We start from the raw sequence: 9,379 nt of genomic DNA on the forward strand, positions 1-9,379 counted from the left end.
AGTAAAACATCATGGTTCTTAATGAGAAGGGTTTCAAATGCATCTTGCCTTTATAGTTAGCTTTCAGTGAACAGGCAGAGCTAACGAGCTGCTATTAAAAGAGCTGTATTTTCTTTATAGCTAGCTCTTGCCCAGAGACTAAAGCATGTTTGGGATAAGGACACTGAACCGAGACAGACTTCTTCATTTAAAAAAAAAAAAAAAATGATTAAGAATAAGTTTTTCAATATTTTTATAATAATTCAAACTGAAAGCAAATGAATGCTCTACTTTTTAGGCACACAAAAAAGAATGAATATATATTTCATTCTATTTATTTTTTAAGTTACTGCCAAGAAAAGACAGTTCTTTACACAACCCTGTTTGGATTGAGTCTTAGAGGCAAAAAAAAAAAAAAAAAAAAAAAGAGGGGACTGTTTTAAGTATTTGTTTGAAGAGGGACGATGTTACAGACCCAAGAAGAGAAGAGTGAGAGAGAGAGTGACAGAACTGTTGATTGCTAAGATTTGAAGGGATTGTCTCTGATTTGAGATACTGTAGGATATGTGATATTTGAAAAATGTGTGCTTTGGTGGTGTTTACGTTTTATACTTTTCTTCTCTGAAAACTTGTACAACCAAATAAAATTATTTTTATTCTAACTCTTGAACAGATACTAATGTTCCCGCCCCCCATCCCTGCCTTCCTTCCACATCCCCTAATTCATGGGTTCCCATCTTTTCCTTTGTCCCTTCATTTTACGTAACTCGTTTTGCTCTTTCTTACCTTCTTTCTGAAGACCATTTATTTACTAAGCAGTATTTACAGGTTACCTGCCACATACCAAACACATTTCTTAGAATAGTCTCAGGCTTTTCCTTTCTTCTGCTTATCATAGGCAGACCATGTATTTACTGCCCAGTCCTATTGTTCCTGAATCTCTCTTGTCTTATTCATTCCTTCTCAAAAGGTAGAGCAGGAACTCTAATGCTGAGAACATACCCAACCAGAACAAAAATGAAAACCAGCCAAAGAAAATGTCCCTATTTCCCTTTGTCATGTTTATGAGGAAATATATGATGTGGGTCTACATCTGTGTTATCTCAGTTTATACAGTTTGTGAGAGAAAGAGATTTGACTCCTGGCTCTGCCACTTATTGTCTGGATGATTTTGGACAACTTATTTCACCAGATGCCTGAAATCCTTTTTGGAATAAAAGGCAACAGTATAAATAAATAAATAAATGATCTTGCTCAAATTTAATTTCCTAATTATAGAGGAAAGATACCTTAGAGGTTAAAAGCACAGATTTTGGACTTGGAACTTGGGAGTTTGGAACTTTCCACTGGCTTAATCTAAAGCCTTAATTTCCTCTTTCGTGATATAGGGCCCATAATGTTATTAACCTCATGAGGTTGTTGTGAGCACTGAATGAGATAATGCATAGAAAGCTTTTAACAATGCCTGGTACTCCAAAAATGTTAATTATTATTATCACTGATGCTGTTATTTTTAATAAAATAGTATCATGACAATTAAAATCTTGGAGGTTGTACAAAAAGTGAAAAATAAGATACTTAAAACCTTTAGAAGAAAACATAGGCAGTAAGCTCCTTGATGATGATTTTTTGAATCTGACATGAAAAACAAAAGCAACAAAAGCAAAAATAAACAAGTGGGACTACATCAGACAAAAGACCTTCTGCACAGCAAAGGAAACCATCAATGGGAGAAAATATTTGCAAATCACATATCTGATAAGAGGATAATATCTGAAATAGAAAAAGAACACATACGACAATAAAATACCAGACAATTCAGTTTAAAAATGGGCAGAGGAGCTGAATAGACATTTTTCAAAAGAAGACATACATATGGCCAACAGGTACATGAAAAAATGCTCAACATCACTGATTATCAGAGAAATGTAAATCAAAACCACAGAGATATCACCTTACATCTGTTCGAATGGATATTATCAAAAAGACAAGAATTAACAAGTGTTGGCAAGGATTGAAAAAAGGGAAACATTTGTGTACTGTTGGTGGGAATGTAAATTGGTGCAATCACTATGGAAAAAAAATATGGAAGTTCCTCAAAAAATTAAAAATAGAACTACCATATGATCCAGCAATTCTACTTCTGGGTGTTTATCTGAAAAAAATAAAAACACTAATTTGAAAAGATATATATGCATCCCTATGTTTACTGTAGTGTTATTTACAATAGCCAAGATGTGGTAAGAACCTAAGTATCCATTGATGGATGAATAGATAAAGAAATTATTTATATATACACACACACACACATTCAGAAACTCTCCTTCTCTCTCTCTCTCTCTCATTTTTATGACTTGATGATATTCCATTATGTATAAAATGTAATAAAAAAGAATGAAATCTTGCAATTTGCAACATGGATAGATCTTGAAGGCATTATGCTAAGTGAAATTCATATCTTCATTCATATTTTTAGTATATTTAGTATATTCTTTATAATAAACCAGTGAACATTGAGTACTGTGAGCCATTTTAGCAAATTATAGAACCCAAGAAAAGGGCTTTTCTCTCTCTCTTTTTTTTTGATTAATAATCTAAGTACTGTAGAAAAAAAAATACACACACACACACACACACACATACACACATAAGATAAACATTATGAAATTGGTAGGTGTTTTTTTTTTTAAACCACAATAAGCAAACACAATTTTTTAACTGCAGCTTAGGTTTACCTGGAGCATTTTTTCTAAAATTTAGATTAATTTCTCTTAGGCCCATATTCTTATCATTTTACCTAAGCAAAGAAGACATGAATTTTTCCTTTCATTTAGCTCTACTCATTCCTAGACTGAGAACAAAACTCAAACTCCAAATGTCAAGCTAGAAATGTACCCTTAAAGTATCAACAGTGTTGCATAAAATGATAATTTTATTTATTTTAGTAGCAGTTTTGCCATGGAACAACCTGGAATTTAATACCAATTTCCTCCATATTTACCTGCCCAGCCAGTCTCCTTGATATTTATGTATGTACCCAAATGAACAGAGTTCAGTATTGTATATGGTAATTACTGAATAAAAAGGCCTTTTCTTCAGAAAAGATGAAAAGAGTGTTTTAGTGCCAACTCTAATGAACCTGCAAAAGCATGAGGGAGGTTGAAGGAAAGGGCAGTTGAGATGTGGGACAGTCTGCTCTGCTTATGTCATACCTAAATTTGAACCCAAAAGTTCCCTTTGATGACATAAGAACAGTGCCCAGCATCTAGCAACAGTGCTTGAGTCAAATATTTATTGAAAAAATTAATAAATTATGCTGTTGAAATTGAAGTAGCTTGCACATAAGTGAAAAACTTGATGAATAATGTAAACATTTGCCTATTTATTGTTATAGATTAGAAAATGATAGAACTAGAAGATTTCTTAAAGGTGACCTAAGTCTCTTTCTATACCTTAGTCCATAAATGAAAACACAAATAGTCAAAGAGATTAATGACTTTTCAGACATAATCTTCACGTTTTCAAAAAGTGAAAAGCAATTTTATTATTTGATATATCCTTAATTTTGGTTCTTACCCTTAATCACTGCTTCAGTTGCTATTGCTGCATAATCCCTGAGCTGAGTGATGCTAAAAACAACCATTTTATTTTTGCTTGTGATTTTATGAGTCAGGAAATTGAGGAGAGCCCTGGTAGGTACTTTTATCTTAGATTCTTTCACAAGGCTGCAATTAGATGTTGGCTGGGGCTGCGGTCATCTGAAGGCAAGACTGGGCCAAACTTCCAGACCGGCCCACTCATATGGCTGGCTGGCAAAGGATGATAACGGTTGGCTGAGAGCCCAACTTGATCTGTCTCCTTAATTGTTTACAGGTGGTCTCTCCAGAAGGTGGTCTTAGGCTTAGACCTCTTATAAGATGGCTGACTTCCCACAGAACCATCATCCCAAGAGAACCAGGAAGAAGGTGCAGCACCTTTTATGACCCAGTCTTAGAATTCACACATCATCGCTTCTTCTGAACTTTATGGAACAGAGCAATCACATGTTTATCTAGATTCAAAAAGCAGAGACATAGAGCCCACCGCTCAGTGGGAAAAGTGTCAAAGAATTTTGAAGATACATCTTTAAAATCACCCCAGCCAGCTTGATAACATTCAGCATAGTCAGCTTATCCTTTATAAGAGTTTTAATTGGTTTTGCCCATAACTATCTCTAAGTTACATTTTTTGACTTTTTATTCTAGAGAATTTCAAGCATATATAAAAACATGCAGAATGGTATAATATATTCTTGTGTCCATTATCCAGTTTCAAAAATTGTCAACTCGTGGTCAACTTGATTTCATCTATACCTCCACCTGCCTCCCCCTATCTTCAAATTCCATGCTGTTCTGAAGTAAATCTAAGATATTATTTTGATCTATCTGTTATTACTTTCATATGTATTTCAAAAAGACAAGAATTTTTTAAATACAATCTAATCAACCCAAACTATTAACAATAATTGTTTAATATCACCAAATATTTATTTGGCATTTAAATTTCCAATGGCTCATAAATGTCATAATTTCATTTAATATGTTTGAATCAAGATCAAAATAGGAACCATATGTTGTAATTTTGTCACTATATCTTTAAAATCTCTTTAAATTTAAAATTTTCCCTCCATCCCATTTGTCTATTTCTTGCAATTTATTAGTTGGATAAACTGGGTTGTTTGTCCTATAAAATTTCCCATAATCTGGATTTTGCTGACTGCACCCCTGTAGTACAATTTTATTGTTTTTAAATCTGTATTTCCTATATATTGACAGTTGGATGTCAATGTTTAATCATATTCTAGTTTGATTTTGAGGGGCAACATTATTTCATAGGTGGTATTCAGTTCTTTCATTAGGAGGTGCATATTATCTGGTTTTCTCTTTTGACATCAGCAGTCATTGATGTTCAATACCTAGATCCATTAATTTATTAAGAATTATAAAATAGCGATCTTTTGTTTCAAAGATTCTTTTTTTCTCTTGTTAACTGAAAGAGTTCCATCAAGAGAAATTTTTGTTTATCTACTATTTGGTTACCTAAGGATACAGTTTGAATAGGAAAAGCAGAATGGCAGAACAAATGTTTAGTTTATTCCCTTTATTTTCTAGTTTTTAAAATAGTGGGTTAGTAGATTACTTTTCAAAATTCAACTAAGAATTTATTATGCGAGAAAGATAAATTTTAGAAGGTATAGTGTATAAGCATTAGTGCTTTGTTTTTTACACATTAATGACACACAGAAATAGAAAGCTAGGAATTCCCAGATTGGCAACTGTGTACATCCCCAGAAAACATTCTGCCCAGACAGGAACACAAAGATTCTGGAAGAATTCTTGGAAAATTATGGAAGGGGCATATGTGAATATTTGGGAGACATTGTTGATATGTACATAACAGGGGTATTGAAATGTTTGGGGGGAAATTGGATGGGTTCATGTAAATACGCAAATGAAAAAACATGGCAATTTTTAACAAAAGCAAAATGAAAATTGTACAAGAAAGGAGGTGTGGTTGAGAACGCTGGCTGGCTTCTCTGTCAACACTGTTTGCTTGGCCGTAACAATGTAAACACTGACTTTTGATATAACAAAAAGTGTTGATATGCTTATGCAGGGAACATGGGAGAAAGAGAAATGCAAAAAGTGATATGGAAAAGTGAAACCCTCATCTACCATGGTGGAAGTCAATAGATTATATTTAAAATCAATGAATCAAAAAATTAAATGAAAGCATTTTATTTAGAAAATGGTGATAAATAATAGATGAAACAGCTAAAAGAGTTGGAAGTGATTGCGTCTGGGGAGTAGAACTGGGAGGTATATAGGGATCAGGCAGGGGATTGATTTTTTTATTAGAAATCTTTAGACAATGTTACCTTTTCGTACTATTATATACATACATTACATGTATAAAAATAGAAATTAACCTAAATAAAGAGATGGATTGTCTATGCAATATAAAAAATATAGAAAAAAAAAAAAAGAGAGCTGCAAAGTAAAGTTTACTCTAAGGTCAGATAAAACAACACAGAAATGTTTCAGCTTATATTTTACCTGTAGCTTTAATAATGATCTCTTTCACCCACTTGCAGTGGCTTTCTACTGCTTTAAAACAAAACAAAACAAAACAAAAACAGAATTAATGTATTTTTCTCTACTCCTACTACATTCTCAATCATAATCATTAGCTTCCAATTCAGTCCTTTGCAGATTATTCTCAATTGCTTTACCTTACCATCTCATTCCTAACTCTGAATCTGATTTCAAGCTAACTCCTCTTCTCAAAATGGCCTATCAATTGCATTAATCTCACTGGACTCCTCCAATCATTATGCACTAGTGAATGGTTAAGGGCTTGGCTCTCTGGAATCCAACAGACCCAGTTCCATCCCCGCTGGGCCACCTTGAGGGGTAGAAGACCTCAGGAAAGTTGCTCTCTTTGCCTCAATTTCTTCGTCTATTCATGGCGATAGTAGGAGTACCAATCTCACAGGTGCAAAGGTTAAAAGAGATAATATTTGTATACAGAGTAAGTCTTCCAAATAAACATGAGTCACTATTATTAAAGAGCAAGCAGATGTGCAGTTAGAGGCATCTCTGCTAACTCTCGTCTAAAGAAATGCAGTGGTGTTCCTGTTAGGTGAACTGGATCAGTTCACTCACCGAATGCCTGTGAGAGACTGGCACATGGTAGGCATGGCAACTATAAGCTAAATAAGATACACCCCCTGCCTTCAAGAGGCCTAAGACTAGAGAAGAAAACAGACATATAATGTGGTAGGTGATAGAATAAAGGTATAATGGGGAACATATTCACCATGACTGACTAAATGGGGCCACCACATGTGGCAACGGTTGTTGTGTGTTAGGGCAGTTAGAAGGTGATGGTGGACTCTTCCCTCGGTGCCACAAAGGGAAACTTTTCTGTAACACAGATTCCCCTCCCAATGAGGGGATACGAACATGGACATTGCCAGCACAGTGGCGGGGATTATGGTTGCTGTGTGGTGAATCTTGCAATGGGTAAGATCTGCTGAGCTCACCATAGATTGTATCAGGTATCTCCTTAACCTCTTTCCAAACTGCAGTGAACACATGAACGATGACAGCCCTGGACTAGTCAGGAGAGAGAGGATCAGGAATACAGATAAGCAGGAGGAAGAAACGAAGTAGATGTGTAATGAAGAACTAATCTGATCCAAGAGAAGTCTAGCTTTCGCCTTCAGCTATGGAGAGGTGATCTCTAGGTCCCTGGAATGTCCTGCCCGACAGGGGTACTTTTGTTTGCCTAGGAGCTTTGATCATTAGACAGTCTAACAATGTGACTCATGACAGAGGCTTTGGGCTACATCATATCAGTTCCTACCTCCATGGAGACTAAAGGTCAGCTATGCAGATAGTATGTCATCAAGCCCCAGTAAAACTCTGAAACCAAAGGCTTGGATAAACTTTCCTTGTTAGCAGTCCTATGAGCATATTGTCACACACACATCATGGTCAGGACTCCATGACTCCATGGAGAGAACAAAACCAGGAACTCCAGATTTGGAGCCCTTCCTGGGCCCCGCCCTTGCATCTCTTCCCTGACTTTAATTTGTATTCTTTTGCTATAATAAAACCGTAATCATAAGTATAGTACTTCCTGAGTTCAAGAAAATTATAGAACTTGAGGGTGGTCATGGGAACCTTTGAATATGTAGCCAACTAGTCTGAAGTGAGGGTGGTCCTTGGAACCCACAAATTTGTGGCTGATATCTGAAGTGAGGGCAGTCTTGTGGGGACTGTTCTCTCAAAATGTACCGTTGGCTAAACTCATTGCATGAGCCAAACACTGGGGAATTGACAGGACAGGAAAGACCTATGAGACCTGAGAGTTCTTATAGGTGATTATCAGATCTTGCTTAATTCTCTGCATTGTGCTATAACCCTCTCTCCACACCTATAACCACTGGGGAATTACCTCAGATTCAGCAGCGCTTTCCTGCAATCCCAGGTCTCAGAGACCAGTCCTGATCCTAGATCGCAGGGTTTTAAGGATCACTGACCCAACACTGGAACTAAACACCGGCACACTGGCTGGGAATGGGGAGAAGCACAGCAGGGAAGTTAAAGGCAAAGCCTTCCACGATAGACAGACCTGGTGTAGCAGTCAGAGTCTTGTTCGAAAGAAGATAAAGAAGGATTTATTGTAAAGTGGTTTCCTACAAAACAGTGGGTCTTGGGCAACCACAAGAGATAGGGTGGTAGCCAAAAATAGCAGCCCTAGACTCAAAGACACAAGGGGAGGAAATGGGGGGGAGGGTTCTGTAAAGGCAGCCACTCAGTGGCACAGCCAGCCAAGAGCAACCTCTCCTTTCTTTTCCCTTATCTTTGGGGCTCTACAGTAACAGAACCAACTGGAGCCAGGGGACAAGGGAGGCTGTTGATGTAGCCCATGCAGGCCAGCCTCTGGGGTGCAGAAGAGCAGAAAACGGATCTGGAGGGATAGATGGAAGTTATCAGCATCTTGGTTTAAATCCTTGCTCTGTACCTAGCAGTTGTGTAATCTTCACCATGTCACCACATAAGCTCAGTTCCTTCTTTGATAAAACCTAAGGTTTTAGTAAGCAAAGACCAAAGGAGGTAATTCACATGAAGTGCTTGGAGTAGCATCTAGTCATAGAAAGGGCTCGATACCTGGCAGACAGTAGTCCTAAATAGGGTTGTTGCTCTGCCTCTGCCTTTATGCCCAGCTCTAATAACTGGGCTTTTGACTTGCTTCTGAGACCCAGTTGCCCCCAGTACTCCATTCTGATCATTGGATCCAGGTTATTTTTATTGTGCCAGAGGCCCTGTCTCATAATTTGCTTTGTCCTGGGGCCTCCTAGGCATGACAACCTGCTGCATGCTTGTAGGTAACCATGGAAACCTGCTGCCTTCATCAGGCGACAAAAGACAAGGTGGTAACAGCCTGATGATGGGGAGAGAGGGTGAGAACAAAGACTTTTAAGAGCCAGGTTAAGCAAAAGCCATGCTCCAGACTTGGGGTTGAATATTTTGATCCCACAAGACAATTAGCACCCAGCTCTACATTGGGGACCCCCTCTGTTAAGATATAGTGTGCATAGAACAGCATGTCCTTACAGTGCAAGGCAAAGTCAGAGGTCCCCACGCTACTCTGCCTGCTGACCTCCAAAGAGCTCTGAATACCTTGCAAGCTCTGCTGGAGCCATCTTGATTGAAAAGCTCTCTGCAGCTCCACCGTCTCTAAGACCTTGGTTCAGGAAACCAGGACTAGGTTTGCCAAATGGAACATGTCTACAATTTTAGAGAAAGAGAGTGTACTAGTTTTCAGGGGCCACTGTAACAAAGTACCACAA

This window comes from Rousettus aegyptiacus, unplaced genomic scaffold (genome assembly GCF_014176215.1).
Source record: "Rousettus aegyptiacus isolate mRouAeg1 unplaced genomic scaffold, mRouAeg1.p scaffold_m13_p_6, whole genome shotgun sequence".
Lineage (NCBI taxonomy): Eukaryota > Metazoa > Chordata > Mammalia > Chiroptera > Pteropodidae > Rousettus > Rousettus aegyptiacus.